The sequence below is a fragment of the Lactuca serriola genome, chromosome 6 (assembly GCF_051521515.1).
Source record: "Lactuca serriola cultivar US96UC23 chromosome 6, Lser_US96UC23_V15, whole genome shotgun sequence".
Lineage (NCBI taxonomy): Eukaryota > Viridiplantae > Streptophyta > Magnoliopsida > Asterales > Asteraceae > Lactuca > Lactuca serriola.
The window spans coordinates 41,296,322-41,319,323 of NC_136413.1; positions in this window are offsets into that span (position 1 = coordinate 41,296,322).

The window sequence follows — 23,002 nt, forward strand, 5'->3', positions numbered from 1 at the left end:
TCTAGGGTTTTATGTGTGAGCCATTAGAGGTATCATAATTTTGATGCTTGTTTTTTGAATTTCAAGGAAGGATTCAAAAGTATTGCTTGCTTTAAAAATAAAAAAGTATGTAACCCTAATCTGGTAATTTCGCTTATAGCTAGGGTTCTTATAGTTTCATAGTATGTTTCTATTAGTTGTAAAGGAATAGATCCTTGGGTTTCTTATAGTTTCATAGTATGTTTTCATCACCTTCTTGGTAGGAACAAGATTTAGGATATGGGCGGCTGTCTCTAAAGCATACCCCCAGAACGATATAGGAAGAGTGGCTTGACGCATCATGGAATGAACCATGTCCACAAAGGATCGATTGCGCCTCTCATCCAAACCATTAAGTTGTGGTGTTCTAGGAGGTGTGAATTGTAAAACGATTCCACATTCATTGAGGTAATTGTTGAACTCGATACTAATATACTCCCCCACCTCTTTCAGATCAGAGCATCTTTATTTTCTTGCCCAACTGATTCTCCACTTTTTGTGTAAACTGCATGAACATTTCAAATGTTTCCAATTTTTTTTTATTAAGTAGGTCTATCCATATGTGCTATAATCATCAATAAATGTCATGTAGTAGCTATTAGCATCATTTGTGGCAGATCTGAAAGGCCCATATACGTTAGTATGGATTAGCTCTAACAATCCTTCACCTTTTTCACATGTTCTAGTGAAAGGTGAGTTAGTCATCTTACCCAATAGACATGACTCGCATTCATCATCTTATTTCAAGTCAAACGATTCCAACACTCCATAATTTTGGAGTTTGGCGATGCATTTCTTGTTTATATGTCCAATACGATAATGCCATAAGCACACTTTTTCTATACTATTAGAAGAACCAATATTAAATACATTATCGCCTAAGTTATCAACACACAAAACAGTTTCATACACGACATTACAAGGAAAAGTTTGAATATAAAAACACCATTTTTATAAACCAAAATAGAACCATTATCATTATCAAATGAGTAGCGATATGCTTGTCTAAACAAAGCATGAAATGAAATTATGTTTCTAGTCATGTCAGAAGAATAACATCAGTTGTCTAATACTAAACTAGTCATAACTCCACTATAAGCTTCAATTTGATCACTCCAACCAATGCAACAAAATACCTTTCTCCAGTTCCATAAGTGGATTGATCTCTTCAAGGCTCAAGATTTTACTCTTCATTTCTTAAAATATCCAGCATATGTGAGATATAGAACACATCCAATATGAAGAACTAGTGAATCTAGTGGTATGAGTTGTTTTCGTAATTAGCAGAATTGGATTTGGTTTCTTGAACCAACTCCTGATCAATATCTAGTAAGTATCCGCATTGGCTCCTTTTCCTATAATCCTTCAATTCACAGCAAGGGCAATAGGCTTCAACTAGATCATGGTGTAAAGCCATTTCATGGTCAACCTTTCTCTTGAGTCTTTGATTTGTCATTTTACCTAATAGTCTTTCTTTCTATTGGATGAGAGAAATCACCTTTTGCTCAAGGTCATTACCATTTTCAACAACTTTGGAACGGACCATGGTTTCCATTTTGATAATTTTGGCTTCTTCAGCCTCTAACAAACTCGAAATTTCCATGAGTGTGACTTTATGATTCTTCAGCTGGAAGTTTGCTACAAACCACATGTAACTTTCTATGAGTGAGATTAGAATCATATCTATAGCAAATTACTCAGGAAACTTTGCACCCAGTTTGACCAGACTATCAATGTAAGTCTTTTTCGTCATAGGTACACACAAAAGTTCTTTCTTTGTTCTTTCCATTAATCAAGGATTTCGTGATATTGTGTCTCTCAAGCCTCATAAGGATAGATAGCAGGGATGGTTGCAAGCAAGAAGATGGGGTGATAAACAATGATGAAGATACGTAGAAACAAGAATATTGTTGAATCCATACATATTTAATAAGAGAGAAGTTTTAGTTAGTTTATTGAACCTTAATATTTTAACCAATTTAATATTCAACGCCAGTATCCAAAATACAATTCAAAATTGAGAAGAGAGATGTCATAATCTAATTGCGAATTTATTAAGGTAAGTAAGGCACATTACCAATTTCAATCTGATATGAAATTCCTAAATCTTTTGAGATTCATTGAATCTTATTAATGACATGTTTAATCTCGAATTATGCTCTTCTATTTGTTACTGGGATATCAAGGATCACAAACAAGATGTGAATAATCATGCAAACTTGCTTGACACACTCAAGGTATTTTATGATCTTGTATTGATTTTCTGGTTAACCACACATGCTCGATCAACAATCATAAATTCAGGTATGTGTGATCACTTCATCTTTGTAGTCCTACATTAGTGTGGTGGTTTACCATACGTGCTCCACTAACGGCGAGCAAAGAAATTATGTGCGTTTTCATGGATTAACATACATTTAAAAAAAATCCTAAAGTAAATAGAGTGGGATTTTGTAAAAGCTAATATTAATTTATATTTTATACTTTTAATGTTATTTATGTCCTATCAAACTCATTCAACTAACAACCCTCAACCACACAAAGAAGCGATGGGTGAAAAGATACCCATTTAGCGGTTATTTTCTAGGCCGCTTCCTCATATCTCTCTTACAGTTTGTCTTCGTGAATGAGACCTACTATTGATTCGACAGGTTTTTAGTTATACATATAACATTAAAGCTCTTACATATGAATAGGGTGTATTTTAAAACATTTTAAAATTTCAAGGTTTAAATTTAATTTTCTGAATTAACAATTGATTTATTAATCATTTAAACCAATTATGAATTTAATATTTATCTTTAGATTAATCATTAATTAAATTTTATATTAAAATCCAGAAAGGATAATTCTATTTAATTATCTTATAACTAAAGATTAGGCTTTCTTATTTAATTCATAAAAATTCGAATTAGGGTTTTAAATTCAACTAGCATTATTGGATTTAGATTTTAATAGTTAAAATAGCATATAATGACTAAAATTCACCCTACAATCGAATCAGATAAGACAAAATAGAAAAAGAAATCGAATTTTTGAAAAGCATGGCGCACCCTTCAAAAAAAAATTGTGGTTTGTAGGTTTCATTTATTATGAACATATAACTGTAATACATGACTCTAATACCACTGATGGGTATTATAGGTTACAAAAACAATGTTCATGCGGAAAAATCACTTAACACTTAAGGGTAAATGCAACATATTAGATCTATGTCTTTTAACAGCTAATCGCAACATACTTATGAAACCATAAGAAACCCTAAGTATAGTCGAAACTACTAGTTAGGATTACATACCTTTGATATTGTAATAGTAAACAATATCTTTGAATCCTTTCTTGATCTTCAGAAAGCTAGCACCACAAATATGGCTGCCTCTAATGGCTCACACCCAAACCCTAGAACTAGAAGACAAATTTTAGAGAGAGAAAGAAAAGGGAGGAGATTTTCGGCCAGGGTATTCCAAGAGGAGAGATTGCCAAAAATCATACCTTACGAGGTCTATTTATACTTGTCAGGTAACTAGGATAAACCCAAATTTGAATTCAAAATAATATTAATTTAATTCAAATCAAGTGGTTATCCTTATTAATACCTGAAGGCTTCCAGAAGCTCCCCAAGGAGCCTCCAAACCTGTCCATGCAAGGAAGGATCTAGAATCCTTCATTTGCTCAACTACTAAAGAATTACAGATCAGCCCTTGTACTTCCAATTAATTCCAATCAACCCAAAATTAATTCCAAATTAATTATAATCAATTCTATATTAATTTAATCAATTTCTAATTAATTTATTAATGATAATAAATTAACAAATTATTTCATCTTTCTCCATATGTCATTCTAATATATTTATAGTTATGAGGGGAACCCAAAAAGGACTTCGCCTATAATTATAAGAATATAACAATTTAGTTATGAGCTTAGACACCTTAATCCAACAGGTCAGAGTATTAGGGGTCATTTATCATCTAGTTTAGTGCCCTAGGATTTGTATGTAGTCATGTAGTATAGCCTTAGAACTATTGATCTAGGATTTCTTGTTTGTTCCTTATTTGGTTGTGGATCTAGAGTAGGATCACCTGTTCGACTATCTATCTCACATATGATTACATATAGTTATGTATTCATTAGTGATATGCTAGTAGTGACATAGAGTACTATATAAGGCTCGATATGTTGTAGTGAGTTGTTAGACAAGTATACTAGTGTAGTTAGTTGTTTGCGTTTATGTTCTTGTTTGATTGCTTGTTTGGTTTATATGTCGACATATCGGGTGGTGGGTTGAGGTGGTCCTTCTTTGTGTGGTAGGCCAAGATACCTGAACGGGACAGGGATGTGTTGTACGCCAGGTTCAGACTAGTTGTATGATGTATGAATGGGAGGGGGAACTTCCATTGACTAGAGGCCTAGGTGTACTGTCCAATCAGACTGAAGGTTTGTCTATGTGTATGCATGCATTGTATGTGTATTATGGTGAGTGGTGTTTTGGGGAAACTTCCTAAGCTATGTCTTATAGTTGTCAATTAAATGTTTTACATGTACCATTGGTGATTGTCGGAAGGTGATGTCGTGACTGTACACACTCATCAACAACATTAGAGATTTTGCATTTACGATATTACTCTGATTTTCAAACAACTGTATTTTTGAAACTAATGGGTTTCCTTAATTTTGGTTTATGTAAATGGTGTTTTATCTTAGTTAAAATGGATTTTTTTTTCAAAATGGGACGTTCCAATTTGGTATTAGAGTCTTGGTTTGAGGGATTCGGGCACGCCTTGCGGTGTTTCTGAACTCAAACTGAGGACTGAGAGATTTTCTAAATAAGTTTTTGAAAGATAATGCCTTTATTAAAAAAAATTCCAAAATAGCTTTATAATAAAAGTGAGGATGCGATGTGTACAGTCCGTCAGAGCTTAGGAAATACGTAATTCCTAATATACACATATGGCGTCATATTTGTGTTATATTGTTATGCATGCAAGAATACAGGTTGTGAATCTACTTAGGATTGCTTGCAAGAATTTCTTGATTTGTATAGATGCCTTATATGCATGTTATGTGTATTGTTTTAAGTGTTGTCAGATCTTTGGCTGATTTTAGAATAGAGGCATGTTCGATCTTCGTGTTTGTGGGAAGGGAAAGATCCTAGCGAGAGAGTGTAGGAAGTACAACATTATGCATATGGCTAGACTTATGCATGTGTGTGAGGATTTTAGTGGGGTTTTGCAAAGTGACTTGAGAGTCTTGTAGTAGTCCTTGGAACAAGTATGTATAGGTATGGAAGGTAGTATTGGGCTCGTACTACTGGAAGCACAAGATCCGTTCTCGGTTCAAGGGAGTGTTACAGGAGTACCGAGGAACTTGTAGGTAGGTTTGCATAGTGTGGTTTAGCACTATGCATTGATTTTGATGTATTCCCATTATCTTTTAGATTCATGATGGTGACCTTTCGTGTTGGAAATTCAAGTCTGAGTAAGAGGGATGTCTGTGATATCATAGATGTAAACATTTTAAGGTTCATGAGAGAGGATTTTCCTGGTTTGGTCGGCTCTATTAGGGGGGACTTGATTTTTGTAATGGATGAGTGCCTTAGGGTTCTTTGGGCTAATTTGGGGGTCGTTCAAATGATGAACCGAGAGGTTTCCTTCATGGAATTTGATACATATGGAGATCCTCACTTCATTGGAGGAAAGGAGCCTATCATCAGTAGGCGTTGGATTACTAACGTGGAGAGCGCCTTTTGTGTCAGCTTCTATCTGGCCGAGGCCAAGGTCATATTTGTGACATATATTCAGTGCGACGAGCTATAGAATAGTATTGTGAGGTTTTATAAAAACTTGAACCATATGCAGCCATGTCTATGACATAGGAAGATTTTTTCACTAGATTCAAAGAGATAGTGTGTGCCGGCGATTAATGCTTAGTAGTTAGCTCGGGAGTATCTGACGCTCGAGCATAATTTATAGTCGGTAACTGAGATAATAGCCAAGTTTAGCGAGAGAGCGTTGTTTTGCCCTCGGTATGTGGCAACATAGGAGGTGAGGAGGACTCGCTACCAGGATTTGTTGAGAATAGAGATTTGGGAATTTGTGAACATTTCAGATCATCATACCTTTTTCGGTTTAGTGGAGGCAACTAGAGATAGAGATCCAACAACGGAAGATAAGGTAGGATCAGGTTTTGGCATCAACAATAAAAAAAAATGAAATCCTAGGTGACGAACATTCGGCCAAGAGATTAAGAGACTCGTGTATTTTGTGGGAAGTGTGGTCGGACTCAGTGGGGTAATTGTCAAGTGCCATTTTATGGATGTTTCAGATGCAATCAGGAAGGTCACTACAACTATGATTGTATTCATAGGGAGCCAAGGCTATGTTTCTTTTTTAGTCAGACATGCCATGTTAAGGGTGATTGTTATCTGAGAGCAGATGGGATGGGTTTGGATCCAACACATCTAGCTTGGCAGTTACCGGATGGACGAAATGAGACAAATGTAGTCCCCAAGGCCAGTACTTGAGTGTAACACCTTGATCCATGTATTTCTCATTTATACCCTTAGAATCAACCTAAATAGCAAATTGATCCCTTGGTTTATTAAATAAGAAACGCATGTTGTGCCAAGTATGTGGAACGTAATGGCTCAGGGTCCAAACCTAATTTTTAGGGTTTGAGCCGTATTTAAACATCATTATGCCTACAACAACTCTTCCCTCATCAGCCTCCGTCTCCCAAATCATCCATTACTAACCCTAATCCATTGTTTGAGCAATGTAAGCTTGAAAGTGTGTTTTTAGTGAACTTGAAGGAAGAAGAAATAAGTGGAATCATCTTGGAATCTTAAGGCATCTTGGGTCCAGAAGTATCTCACCCTTAAGCATCATTTGAAGGTATAAATCTTGGATCTTGATGTGTTCTTTTCTTAGATCCTGCTATTCTATATTGTGTGTGCATTTTTGGTCCCATAGATTTGGTCTAATGGAATATGAGGTACTCCAGGTCCTTAAAAGGTATTTTCCTATAGTTTTGAGCTCATGGATTCATAAAAATGAGAGCTTGGACATTCTCATTAAGCCATACAAGAGCTTTGGTGCTTTGGATGGCTTTTGGACTAAGGGTTTGAGTTTTTAACCTCTTATATGCATGCAAATGGATAAAGTCAGAGACTTTATCCATTAAGACGTCCCATTTTACTTAGATTTAAATTTTGGTGTTTTGGCTTAACTAAATAAGAGCATAATACTGAAATAAAGATTCAGCTCTGGTATGCTGGGCGTACCTGGAGGTATGTTGTGCATACCAGGTTTGGATTGTATCTGGAAAGGCACCTTCTACGTTGGGCGTACTCAGCCTAGATGGAATCTTTGACTTTTTTACCATGACTTTGACCAGAATTTTGACCAAGTTTGACTTAGGGGTATTTTGGGTATTTTAAGTAGTAGTTTATGACTAGGCCATTGTTTGTTGTATAGGTGACCTTTAGAGTCAACAGTTGGAGTTGTGATCTATTTAGCTATGTTTTTAGACTATGAGGTAAGTTTTCCTCAATGTACTTGTGGGTCGAAGGCACCAATGCGCTCACACTAGATTATGTATCCTGGTATATTGGATTGATGTTATGTTAGTTATATGATAGATTGGTAGATCTGTATGATTAACTTTTTTCACTGAGTATGTGTTAGATTGGTAGATTTGTATGATTACCTGTGTTCATTGAGTATACGTTAGATTGGTAGATCTATAGGATTACATGTGTTGCTGGTTATTGACTATTATTTTATATGCTTACATGTTATGGTTTGTTGGGTTGAGGCGGTCCTTCTTTGTGCTGAAGGCCAAGATACTTGGGGTTGTCCAAATAGAATTAAGGCCTGAGAGGGGGTTCAGTCAGGTCGAAGGCCCAGAGAGCGGTCTAGATAGGATGTAGGCCCTGGTAGGGGGTCCAGTCAGGCTGAACGTTTCTATATGCATGTTGTTATGTGTATTGGTTATATGTGGTACTTTGGGGGAAACTCAGTAAGCTTTGGCTTATAGTGTAATTTTTATATTTCAGGTACCTCAAATGATCGAGGGAAAGCAAAGGCATGGTCGTACACATCCTTTAGTGACATGTTTTGGAGATGTTATGATACATTGATTTTGGAACATTTGTACTTGATCTAGGGTTATGACTTGGGTTTGATTGAAAACAATGATTTCTCTTTAAGTAAAAATGAAAATTTTTACTATGATTTTGGGATGTTACAAGTTGGTATCAGAGCCCTGGTTTGAGAGAATTGGATGATCATTCGTGTGAATCCAGACTCAAACTAAGGATCTATAAGAGTTTTCAAAATTATTTTCAAAACTATTTTCAGAATTATTTTCAAAAGTAACCAAGGAAGGATGAGATGTGTACGATCAGACAGAGAAAGAATGTATACCCCAAGTTACCCATACTTTAATTTGTTTATAATGTTTATGAAAGAACTACATGCTAGTGATAGCCTAGGGATCTTTAGGAATTGCATGATAAAAATTGTCTAATTTATGATGCTTGATAGCCTAGGAGAACTTCTTGTACGATATATGAAATTGACATCATTACTATAGTTGCTTAGTGTGTGCATCATAGTTATACATTACTAAGTTCTTATAGCCTAATAATGTTTGGTTTAGCCTTATTTCTTGTTACCTTTTTGGTTGTGGGCTTAGGGTAGAACCAAGTATTCGACTATTTATGGAATCCAACATTATGTATGATTAGCATGCACGAGAAGCTATAGGGTTGGTGAGAGTTTTGTGAGTGAGTATGGGTGTAGTAGGCAATTTGAGGAATAGTTAGCCACTCTCGAGAGAGTGAATATATGATGTATGTGTATGCTAGTTGTGGGTTTGTTTTAGGGTAGTTTGTGATGATCCATTGAGACAAATACGGGTAGGTCCGCAAGGTAGTATAGGCCCATACTACTGGAAGCACAAGACCCGTATGCGCATCAAGGAAGTCACAAATCCTGAGGGTTTAGCCTCTCTATGATGGTTGTAATAGTATAATTGTGGCATTTTAGATATATTTTTGGGTCATTTCCAGTATGGTGTTCACGAGAGGATCTAGTTCTTGAGCTAGTAACTAGGAAATGCAAGGATTGATAGATGACAACATCTGTGAGTTGATCGCTACTGAGCTATTTGTTGTTATCCGGGGTGCCATCCCTGAGGTTCTTAGGTATATCAACACCATGATGATCAAGCTATTTGATGAGTGATACGCCGCCATGGTGGAGGCTGTTGTTGTTGCATCCACCGCAGTTATTGATGTTGTGGGAGGCCGAGGAGGAGGTTCATTCTAGTACTGGGACTTCATCAACATGAAGATCGCAGAGTTTGATGTGGTCAATAAGCTAATTGTGGCTATGATATAGATTTTTGATGTGAAGGGATGCTTCTTCACCTGTTCTTGTCTGGAGGAGTGGAAGGTCAAGTGCACCTTGAACCTTCTTCGACTGTGTCACAACTGGAAATTTTGTGTCATGTAATCTATACACTCAAGTTAATGTGAATCAAAAACTTAAGAACATGTGTGACACCTATTATTATGACATCAAAAACTTCAACCCAATACATCATACAAGTACTACAAATAGTTATCAAACAATTGGAAACCCTAGAAGTTCTTGTTTAGGTCCACTTTGGACTAGGACTTCCTTATTGGGCCCAAATGGACCAATAAGCTTCCAATTTGACTATCATGGGCTTAGAACCCTAATTGGGCTCTAATTGGACCCATAATCATTTATTTTAACATTTTGGGCCATTGTGGGCCTAGAATGAAGTGAATTAAAAGCCTTGATCCATAATTAATCTAATCTAGCTTAATGAAGAATAAAAATCACAATTTTATTTTAAAGGGCCAATGATCACCCAAACTAACTCTAATATTGGGCCTAGAGGCAAAAAGCCCAAATATCTTTCCTTCCCTCTCTATTTTCGGACCAAGCCCAACGGTAAAGGAGGAGTTGACTTTGGATTGCCACCTCATTTTTGTTCATTGGATATCCATGCATGGAACTCATACTTCCAAGCACCTATCTCATCAAGGATCACTTCTCTTCTTTTCCCTCCCTCACTCTCAGCCGAATCACACACACACATACACAAATATCTCTCAAACTCTCTCAAGAACACTTCCTCCCTCTCCACTCAAAGATCTCGAAATTTAGGAAGCTTTCAAGAGGAGATTTCCACAAAATCTTCATCTAAGGTAAGATTATGCTTAGATCTATGACTTAGATTCTTTTTGTTATCAAAATCTTTTCCTAATCCATGCAAAACCCGTGATCTTACATCCTAGAAGCACATCAAACTCGAGATCTTCAAGAAAAGGGTGTTAAGGCCAAAAATCACCAAGTTTTCTCCCATCTTTTCTTCAAAAACCGAAATCACACCCTAAGGTGAGCTTCATACCCCCTATTTTCTGTTTTTATGAGTTTTGGGGGGGGGGGGGGGGGAATACAAGTGAAAGTGTAGATCTATATGTGTTTTGTATGCCTTGTATGATTTCTATGCTTATATGTGTGTTTTTGTGTGTTATAATGTTGAATCTAGCCATAAAACCCCTAAAAATCGAGATATACTTTATGTTAAATGATACTAGCATCAAGTATATTTCTACATACAAAGTGTTCCAAGAAAAATAGCTAAATGGCTTAATAACATTTTATTTGGGCTAAAAACTCAATTTTTGGACATAAAATGTTAAAAATATAAAGTTAAAGGGCCCAAAATGACATATCACGAATTATGATGGATGAGGAGTGTCAAAACAGTTTCAATGAAATATTTTCTGGAAATATACTCATTTGGAGGATTAAAAATATAAATTTCAAGCTTAATGGGCTAAAAATGACAATTTCGGCCCAATAGGGCCCATTATGCGAAATTTTCTGTTTTGGAGGGCCAAAACTGTGTTTTTCTGTAAAACAGTGGACTACTAGTGTTCCAAGTACTTTTCAAAGGTTTAAAATGCTTTTCAAATTTAAAAAGGACCAAAGTTGCAAAAATTTTCCAATTTGGGAGAGAATTGTAAAAACTGCGAAAAAGAGGGGTTATAACCGAGAAAACTGCAATTTCAGAGACTTAAACTGTTTTCAATGAAAAATATGCTGAAAAATATTAATTTCAATAATTTTTGGTGTTAAAATGTCAAGAAAAATGATTTAAGGACCAAACCGGAAAGTTATTTAATTAGAGGGTTGAAAAAGTAAATTTTACAAACAATGAGGGGCTGAAAACAGAAAACTTTCAAGGCTAATTCAATACACGCAACTTGATCAAATATTGGCACCGCGACTACCTACGTAATACAATACACAACAATACCAAAAATCGTTGTTAAACGAATTGATTCGGTCTCGAATCAATAACAATCCGAAAATACTAACACGACGATAACTCGATTCATACATGAAAACATTTGGTAATTCAATATACACGTGAGAGTGCACAGACGTCTACGCACCATCTTTGGGCCCCAAAGTGTAAAATCTTGTTTGTTGGGCCTAGCTAGCCCAATGACCTGATATTAAGGCCCGAAGACTTCTACCTTACGAGTTGTTGGGTCTTACATGATCTAACACAGCGTAAAAGGACTTTCAATGGCTTAGATAATATTGGTCCCCAAGGGTCCTATGGTATTGCTAGTAAAGTCGGTATTTCATGCGAGGCGGGTCAAGGGCCCCTCGTACTTTTTTTCCCAATCGGTTAATGGAGTCATCGGGGTCTTCGTGTCCTCTTTCTCTTCGGATGTGGGATTACTCGAAGTTAGGGCGGTTGGATAACGTGATTAGTACGGACGACGCCTACGGGATCGTTAGTATAGTTATAAACGGGTCGTTTGTGTAATGCGTGTTTATAGCAATTAATCATGCGCAAAAATAATCCGACGTCGCCTGGACTTAATGACTTCGCGCGCTGCAATGGTTTTATTTTTAACTTCATGGAATCCAAGGAATTAGGAAAACATCGGGTTTTCCTAGGGTTTTTCGATACACAAGGTTTTCAAAATGTACCCAATTTTGACGAGCATTCTTCTTACAACTATAGAAACAAACAAGCATACTTATGGATCTTCACAATGTTTTCAAAAGCTCTTTTCAGAAAATATCGGATTTTCTGGTGGTTTTCAAAACGATACAAAACATTGTTTTTCAAATAACGCTTATGAACTCACCAACATTTCACATGTTGACGTTTTTCAAAATATTTGTATTCTCAGGTAACCAGTGAATCAAAGGAAAATGTACTCAGTGATGGCTTGCAGTTTACTTATTAACGAACCGAACAATTTATTTTTGGGAATGTAATGTTTGAACAATGTACTGCATGTAAACTTTATCAGTTGTACTATATTAATGCATGGTGACGAATGTTGTTATGTTTCATATATATTCAATGTTATGGTATTCAATTAAGTCACGACAGCCCTCGGACGTTTCCGCCGTCTGGTTCGGGGGTGTGACAGGTTGGTATCAGAGCTTTGTTTATAGTGAACTAGCATGTCGAGCCACACATTGATATGCAACTATAAACCAAAAAGAGGGACTAACATAACTTTGAACAAAACAAGTAAATAAAACACCCTTGCTTGCATTAGGAATAGGGACATAACGCCGAACCAAACACAATAATGCTAGTATCTCGGTTAATTCGGGACTGTTCTTAGGGATACCAAGGAATGGATGTAGCCTGATCAACTACATTCTCTCCAAAGTAAAACTAACACACGTCTTGATGAGATCGGAATAGCTAGGGAATCTAAAACTATACACACTATCATCAAAAAGAGAGCATCTAGTTAGCATAAGTCATAGTCAGAAGAGTGACGATAGTTTATATTTTCCCCCAGTCGTCATGGAGGAAGAGCAGCAGGGTATCCAGTTCCATCGGGTCCTAGTGGCTCACGGGATGCTTGAGGATGAACCGGGAGAGAATCCAGGGGAAGCACACGGCGTCGAACCCGACGAATACGTAGACATCGACTACGAATTTGGAGAGACCGATGACGACGACGAGGAAGGCCAGGTCGGGGACCAGGACCCCGTCCCGCCGTGTGAGAACGAGGCACAACCAGACCACCCCGCTCCACCAGTGAACCCCCCAAGGAAGAAACTAACATCCAAGATATTCCGGTAGCGTGTGAATTTCCAGACGTATTTCCTGAAGATCTTCCGGGAGTACCCCCAGAGAGACAGGTTGAGTTCCGAATCGACCTTGTTCCAGGAGCAACTCCTCTCGCTAAATCACCCTATCGGTTGGCTCCTGCTGAAATGCAGGAATTGTCCAGCCAACTCAGTGAGCTTCTGGACAAGGGATTTATCCGACCTAGCTACTCGCCATGGGGAGCTCCAGTGCTCTTTGTTAAAAAGAAGGACGGATCTTTCAGAATGTGCATCGATTACAGAGAGTTAAATAAACTCAATGTTAAAAACCGCTACCCACTCCCACGAATCGATGATCTATTCGACCAGCTCCAAGGAGCTAGTTATTTTTCAAAAATAGATCTACGGTCCGGATACCACCAACTCAAAGTCCGGGAAGAGGATATCCCAAAAACCGCTTTCCGAACTCGCTACGGACATTATGAATTTGTCGTAATGCCCTTCGGTCTAACAAATGCACCTGCCGCATTCATGGACCTAATGAATCGAATTTGTCGACCGTTCCTTGACAACTTCGTCATTGTGTTTATCGATGACATCCTCGTCTATTCTCGAAGCAAAGAGGAGCATGGCCAACATCTCCGACAAGTCCTAGAAACTCTGCGATCGGAAAAACTGTATGCCAAACTCTCCAAGTGTGAGTTCTGGCTCCGGAGTATGAATTTCCTAGGCCACGTAGTTAGCCAAGACGGAATTCATGTGGATCCCTCTAAGGTCAAAGCTGTGGAAGGATGGGCAACTCCGACCACGCCCACAGAAATTCGTCAGTTCTTAGGCCTAGCAGGCTACTATAGGAGATTCATTCAAAACTTCTCTAAGATCGCCAAGCCGCTTACCTCACTTACGCAAAAGGGCGTACCATTCAAATGGATAGACAGACAAGAGATTGCGTTTCGAACCTTGAAGCAAGCTCTCTGTAGCGCTCCTGTACTATCTCTACCTGATGGAACGGAAGATTTTGTAGTCTACTGTGATGCGTCAAATCAGGGCTTAGGATGCGTTCTCATGCAACGTGGAAGAGTGATAGCATACGCGTCCCGCCAACTAAAGACGCACGAAGTAAATTATACGACCCATGACCTAGAATTGGGGCCGTGGTCTTCGCTCTGAAAATTTGGAGGCACTACCTGTACGGTACAAAGTGCACCATCTTCACCGACCACAAGAGTCTCCAGCACATCTTGAACCAGAAGGAGCTGAACATGAGACAACGACGATGGATTGAATTGCTAAACGACTACGAATGCGAAATCAAGTACCACCCAGGCAAGGCCAACGTGGTAGCTGACGCGTTAAGTCGGAAGGAGTACTCTAATCGCCGTGCGAAAACTCTCTCGATAACCATTCAATCTCATCTGGCCACTCAAATTGCATCAGTCCAGTTGGAGGCCATGAAAACGGAAAATAGAGCTAGCGAGGCATTACGCGGGATGAAGAAGAATCTTGAGGCAAGGGGGAATGGAGTATACTACTTCATGAACCGTATTTGGGTCCCAAAAATCGGAGGATTTAGTGAGGTCGTTATGAAGGAAGCCCACAAGACACGATACTCTATTCATCCCGGTTCGGACAAGATGTATTTGGACATTAAACAACATTATTGGTGGCCTAACATGAAGGCGGAAATTGCGACCTACGTTAGTAAGTGCCTTACGTGCGCCAAGGTAAAGGTGGAGTACCAGAAACCCTCAGGATTGTTACAGCAACCGGTAATCCCTGAGTGGAAATGGGAGGGGATTTCTATGGATTTCGTGACCAAGCTACCGAAGACGTTGGACGGACTGGACACCATATGGGTAATAGTCGACCGACTGACGAAGTCTGCCCATTTCCTGCCTATAAAAGAATCCTACAAGATGGAAAGACTGACACGTTTGTACATTCGAGAGATCGTGAGACTCCACGGAGTACCAGTGTCTATAATCTCGGATAGAGACAGTAGATTCACTTCGCGCTTTTGGCAATCACTCCACAAGGCAATGGGAACTCATCTCGACATGAGCACCGCGTATCACCCACAAACGGACGGTCAAAGTGAGCGAACCATTCAAACGCTTGAAGACGTGCTTCGTGCATGTGTGATAGACTTTGGGAAGTCTTGGGATACCCACCTACCTCTGATCGAGTTCTCATATAACAATAGTTACCATTCGAGCATCAAGGTGGCTCCTTTCGAAGCACTGTACGGGCGTAAATGTAGATCACCGTTATGTTGGGCTGAAGTAGGTGACACCCAGCTAGCAAGAACACATACGTCGGACAGGGCACTAACGGGACCGGAGATCATTCGCGAAACCACAGAAAAGATCGTTCAAATCAGTGCTCGATTGCAAGCATCGCGTGACCGACAAAAGAGCTACGCCGACAAACGGCGAAAGCCCTTAGAATTTCAGGTCGGTGATCGAGTACTGTTGAAAGTCTCACCCTGGAAAGGGGTTATACGTTTCGGAAAACGGGGAAAGCTGAACCCACGATACATTGGACCTTTCGAAATCGTCGCCCGAATAGGTCCGGTAGCATACAGACTGCAACTACCCGCAGAGCTAAACGGTGTACACCCCGTGTTTCATGTCTCTAATTTGAAGAAGTGCCTATCAGATGAAACCCTTGTCATTCCTCTTGACGAAATCGAAATCAATGAGAATCTCCTATTCGTTGAAGAACCAATCGAAATTATGGACAGGGAGGTGAAGCGTACTAAGCAAAGTCGCATCCCGATCGTGAAAGTACGGTGGAACGCAAAACGTGGGCCAGAATTCACGTGTGACAACCCTATATTTCCAAAAAGCATTGTAAACACTCGAAAGCTAAAAACAACAAAATTAACCTCGAAAATAAAGTGTTCAAGTATCTAAGTTGGGATGCATCAAATATTAGATATCATGCCAAGGTTTCCAAAAACATAAAGAACGCTCAAAACCGGGTTATATTGAAGAAATTATAACCACTCGTATATTTACGACACGATGTTAAAACATTATTTGACGTAAAAAGTAAAATCTCAATAAAATGCATTTTTAGCCTTAAGTATCTACACAAAAGTCGTAGATCTTGTTGAAAGGTGAGCGTGCATAAAAAGATCGCCCAAATTGGACCTCGTATGAAGAAGTTACGAATTTTCAAAGTTTCGTAACAGTAGTAGAGGGCTAAAAACTCGGATTTAAGATCGAGTGTTATTTAGCTATCGCCACCTAAACGGAAGTTGAAGATCTCCTCAGTGGTAATAAAACGATAAAAAGACAAACGAAAACTGACGTCGAATAAAGAACCTATGAATTTTTAACGGACTTTAGGAGGCCCGGCCATTTAAAATTATATCATTAAAAATAAATTCAAAACTACCCGACGGAGTCTAAATGAAAGTTGTAGAGCATAATCTCACCTATGCGTGGATATAAAGAACACGAAAAACGGAGCTCGTACGCGAAAGTTACGGAATTTAGAAGAGGACAGGCCGGATTACGCCCTGCGTTCTCTGGGAGTACGCCCCGCGTACTAGACCCAGAGTCGAGTCCCATCGGCCCGCCCAAGCTACGCTTAGCTAGCCAGGAGTCGTAAGCCATGACGCATTCTTACGCCCAGCGTAACGAGGTACGCGCTGCATACGTGAGTACGCCCCGCGTACTCCAAAATTATGCCCCGCGTACTCACTCTTCCAGCACTATAAATAGATGGCATGAGCTTCGAGTTTTGGCACACCTTCACAATTCCTCAGCCATTCTCCCAGCTCCAGAGACCATTTTCTTACCTTGGTTTCCGCACTCGAGCCTCCGACGAAGGATCTACGCTGCAGAGATTCCCGAGAACCCGAAGACGCAACTTTCCGCGGTCGAAACTCTGCTCAACTCTAGCCCCTCTCTTCAAACTTAACGGGTGAGTTCATACCCCTACTTTTCAATTCTTTTCACGTTTTAGGGGGGGGGGGGGAATACAAGTACATTACAAATCAAAGTATCATTTTATAAACATAATTATAATATCGTTCTTATAGGGTTTTGATACAAAAATAACTTTATGTTTAAAGGGCTATTATATCACCAAGTTGTTATTACCAAATGGGAACATACTTTTGAGAAACTATAATGAGTGTAGTATTCAAGTGATTCATACATTTTACATATACATCTCGACAAATGAAATGCTTTCAAAAGAAGTAAAGTCTTTATTATCGTAAATCTGTTTATACCAAGTAATGTGAGACATTTAAACTTCAACGTACTCGTATGTATGCATTTCAAGTCCTGTATTATATACCATAATCTCTTGGAGAGAGAGCGTGATACTTGTGTATAGATCTATACGGGATTGACAACCCCGCACCTAAACTATTAGCTATAGTTAGACCGGCAGGTCTAGGGTGACAAATGTCATAACACTACAACACCTGAAGAATGTTGTTACAGGCCGTCAGTGTCAATAGTATGGTTATAAAACTCACATAAAAGTATAAAAACAAGTTTGATTTACGAGATTCATATATGCATTTCAGTTTTCCATTTATTGTAACCCAAATTTTATCATTATTATTTAAGTATGGAAAACACTAACGCACTCCAACACGGGAAACTTTTCAAATCATTTATAGAAAATATTGGATTTTCTGAAAACCTCGTTCATCGATTTACTATAAAAAAAGGACATACTTTTCAATGCAAAACACTTATGAACTCACCAACTTAATTGTTGACACTTTTTCGAAACCACTTGTATTTCTCAGGGAATCAGTAATACAGGTAACCACCAGCTTTTGGAGAAGGAACACTAAGGATGTTTTTATTATTGAACATTTATCATCATATTGTAATATTCTTTTGATAACATGTATAACGCAACAATATACGTTTTCATTATATATATGATGGTTGTGTTACTTTCTTTACAATATTCAATTGTTGTGATACTACGTGAAGTCATCCACCCCCGAATGTTTCCGCCATTCTGGTTTGGGGGTGTGACAGATTGGTATCAGAGCATTGTTTATAGTGAACTAAGTATATCGAACCACATACGATATACAAACTATAAATGCAAAGGGGACCAAAAACCCTCTGACGAAACATTTTCATGAACAAAATACTTTCTTTTAAAGATATACATTTTTACAAGCATGCATTAATCTCGTATCATAACAAGTTTTACTAAAAAGTATTAAGGCAAGTTACGACACTACGATTGAGCCTCGGGGTATGTAATCAGGTCAACAATAAATATAGCCTGATCAACTATATTTATCCTGGATTTGACCAACGTACGTCGAGGAATGGTCGTAATGGACAACAAGCCGAAAACTTACCAAATACAAAATTATTTTAGTTTCGCCAATTTGAAATATTATAGGAGTATTATTAAAAATAGTTGTACAATAAAAATTATAGTTAAAAATAGTAAGTCGTTAAATAGAAATTTCTTTTCTTATAACGTTCTCATACATCTATCCTAGTACAGACAAATGGCCGGATTCCATTTACCAGGAGATCCCTACTACCCAAACCAAGGCAACGGCGGTTGGATAGAAGAAGACCCGGAGGAAGACCCAGAGGAAATCGAAGAAGAGGTCGAGGAAGAACCCGAAGGGGTTATCGAGGAAGAATTCGAAGTCGAAGTCGGAGAGGAGTTCGAAGTCGACGAAGAGATCGTGGAGATTTCTAGCGGGACAGACTCCGAGCCAGAAGTGTACGACCCTCCCATCCCTCATCCTCCCGTAATCAGACCATATCAACCGGGACCCATCCCCATCTGGGGAAGCCACCTCTACTACTGGAGCCACCAGCAAGGTGTACGCCCTCCTTTCGGCATGTGCCGAGATTTTTACAATGTCAGTGGGGGAGGCTCAGCTGATCGAGCACTTCCTATCATCGTGAATGCTATAGCTAACCAGAACTACCAGGCGGACCAACAAGCAGCCAGAGTTCGCGAGATCAATGCTGCTACCCAAGGTAACGCTGCTGACATCCGCCGTTTGGAAGGACTACACGAGAATACCCAAATCTACACGGGAACTCTTCAAAACCAAATGATAACGGCTCTGGCAGAAATCAGAGAAATGAAGGAACAACAAGCAGATCTCGAGAGGCGACTAATGGGAGTCAAACGGTCAGATGCCGAATCTAGCTCCAAACGCCGCAAGTTGGACTTGTTCGAGCCCCAACAATTTTGTTATAGATTAGGATTTCGGATAAAAGTTTTTCCCTTATTTCCCTTTTGTATCTGCAATCGGAGACCTCTAGGAGGGTCAAATTTTCCGAACAAGATATGTAATGTAACACACCTCAGGTGTGACCTATATGTATGAATATGAAGTATTTCTTATTATATACCTCTCAAAAATTACGAGTTTTAAATTTCTATGCCTACCTTGAAACCATAAACTAAAGTCAAAACAAATTACACGATACAACTAACACACGATTGTCAAAACATTAGAAACTTATAGTATTCATTCTTATTTTTTCTCTACCAGAACATGCCTCCTCGTAGATCAACACGCAGAAACTCAACTTCAACACCACCTCCACCACCTCCTCCAATTATGGACACCGTTATATTCCAGACTGCTGTAACCGCTGCTGTAACTGCAGCAATGGCTCAAATGAGCAACAACGGATCGGGGGGAGGAACAAACAGTTTTACAAATGGCCAAGGTCAAAGCTGTTCAGGGGTATGCACTTACAAAGGCTTCACCAACGGAAAACCTATTCCCTTTTACGGGACTGGGGGAGTATTGGCTCTATCTCAATGGATAGAGAAAACGGAAGCTATATTCGAAATCTGTGCATGTCCTGAAGAAAGAAAAGTAAAGTTTGCCGCTTTTACTTTCTCTGAACGCGCCCTGACATGGTGGAACGGCCACGTCCAGACACTAACCCTGGTGGTGGCAAACTCCATGGGTTGGGAAAACCTGAAAAGAATGCTCCTTCGAGAATACTGCCCAAGAGGCGAGATTCAGAAGCTTGAACAAGAACTGTGGAACCTTTCGATGGGAGGTTCGGACATAGCAGGTTACACCAACAGGTTCAGTGACTTAATAACACTTTGCCCAGGAATGTTAACCCTGGAGAGCCAAAAGGTCGAGAGATACATCTGGGGACTATCACCCCAACTTCGAGGGAGTGTATTAGCCTCCAGACCCTTGACCTTCGCCAGCGCCAAGGAACTAGCGCAATCTCTTGTTGATCATGGTGTCTGTCAAGGAGTCACGACTATCATGGCTGAACCAACCAAAGGGAACAACAACAATGAGATCAATGCCAACAACAACAACAAGAAATTTTGGAACAAAAGGAAGGGGCAAACTTCGCAAGAACCTTCAAAGAAGCAAATGGTTGCGGTTCATGCTGCTACTACCCCCACCACAACTCCTGCTACCTCTGCACCAACAAAACCATATGCGGGGAATCTGCCCAAGTGCAGCAAGTGCAACTACCATCACCATGGTATTTGTCGCGAGATGCACTACAAGAACTGTGACAGGAAAGGGCACACAGCCCGTTTCTGTAAAGCACCGGCACGACCAATCACTCAAGTTTCTGGCACTGGAGTAAGCCGGGCGTGTTATGGGTGCGGAGAGACTGGACACTTCAGGAGGGATTGTCCCAAGGAAAGGAATATTGGCGGTGTGGGGAGAGTGCTGGCAGTAGGACAGAATGAAGCAATAGCGGACCCCACGGTGGTTACGGGTACGTTCCTACTCAACAACACTTATGCATGCATACTTTTTGACTGCGGTGAGGAGAGAAGTTTTGTGAGTCATAAATTCAAACACCTACTTAATCAAAAACCCCAACCACTCAATAAAATATTCACTATAGAAATGGAAAACGGTAAAACAGAACACGCAAACGATTTGTACGTAGGGTGCACACTAAATTTAAACGAGCGCTTGTTTCGAGTCGATCTTATGCCCATTTCCATAAGAAGTTTCGATGTCATCATCGGTATGGATTGGTTGAGCCTTCACCATGCCGATATCCTTTGCCACGAAAGGGCTGTTCGCCTAAATCTGCCAAACGGCGAAACACTTGTCATTTATGGCGACAAACCTAGTTCAAGTTTACAAATCATTTCCTGTATTAAAGCACAAAAGTATCTTCGTAAGGAATATAATGCCTTTCTAGCCCACGTAGTAGACAAGAAACGAGAATCGAAAAACATTAAAGACATTCCGGAAGTCTGCAACTTCCCGCATATTTTCCCAGAAGATCTTCCAGGAATCCCACCGGAATGTCAAATCGAGTTCAGAATCGACTTAATCCCCGGAGCTACCCCTATAGCAAAGTCACCTTACCGTTTAGCCCCAGCCGAGATGCAGGAACTATCCAGTCAATTAAACGAGCTACTGAGCAAGGGATTCATCAGACCGAGCTTCTCACCATGGGGAGCGCCAGTCCTATTCGTGAAAAAGAAGGACGGATACTTTCGAATGTGCATCGATTATCGGGAACTAAACAAACTCACAATCAAGAACCGATATCCCTTACCGCGCATAGACGATCTCTTCGACCAACTACAGGGAGCAAGCTACTTCTCAAAGATCGATCTAAGATCTGGTTATCACCAACTACGAGTACTGGAGGGAGACATCCCCAAAACAGCTTTCCGAACACATTATGGTCACTACGAATTTGTAGTAATGCCCTTCGGATTGACGAATGCTCCAGCAGTGTTCATGGACTTGATGAACCGAGTATGTTGTCCCTTCCTGGATAAGTTCGTGATCATGTTCATAGATGATATACTCATCTATTCAAGAAGCCAGGAAGAACACAGCCAACATCTCTGCCAAGTACTGGAAACATTAAGGGCAGAGAAACTTTATGCAAAATTTTCCAAATGTGAATTTTGGATTCGGGAAGTGGATTTCCTAGGACATGTTGTAAGAAAAGAAGGAATACATGTGGACCCCTCCAAGATAAAGGCAATAGATAGTTGGACTACTCCAAGAACCCCTACAGAAATCCGGCAATTTTTGGGACTCGCCGGGTATTACCGAAGATTCATACCGAACTTTTCAAAGATTGCCAAGCCACTTACCACCCTAACCCAGAAGCATGTGACCTTCGACTGGGGAGAAAAACAAGACAACGCATTTCAGACACTAAAGCGAGCCTTATGAAATGCGCCCATCCTAACCCTGCCAGAGGGAACGGAGGACTTCGTGGTCTATTGTGATGCATCAAACCAAGGACTTGGGTGTGTCTTAATGCAAAGAGGGAAGGTGATCGCCTACGCCTCAAGGCAACTAAAGACGCACGAAGTGAACTACACAACGCACGATCTTGAGCTAGGAGCAGTCGTCTTCGCTCTGAAGATATGGAGACACTATCTCTACAGCACAAAATGTACCATCTTCACTGATCACAAAAGCCTCCAACATATCCTCAATCAGAAGGAACTCAACATGAGACAGAGACGATGGGTAGAACTACTAAGTGATTACGAGTGCGAAATTCGATACCACCCTGGAAAGGCTAATGTAGTGGCTGATGCACTCAGTCGGAAGGAGTGCTCAAGTCGCCGAGTGAAGTCCCTAACTATGACGATCCATTCACACCTGTTCACGCAAATCAAGGAAGCCCAAATAGAAGCCTTGAAATCCGAAATTGTGACAGGAGAAGCCCTAAGGGGAATGGATAAGAACCTTGAGACCAAGAGCAATGAAATTCGTTATTTCATGGATCGAATTTGGATACCGAAGTTTGGTGGATTCAAAGAAATCGTTATGGACGAAGCCCATAAAACACGATACTCCATACATCCCGGCTCCGATAAGATGTATCTCGATCTCA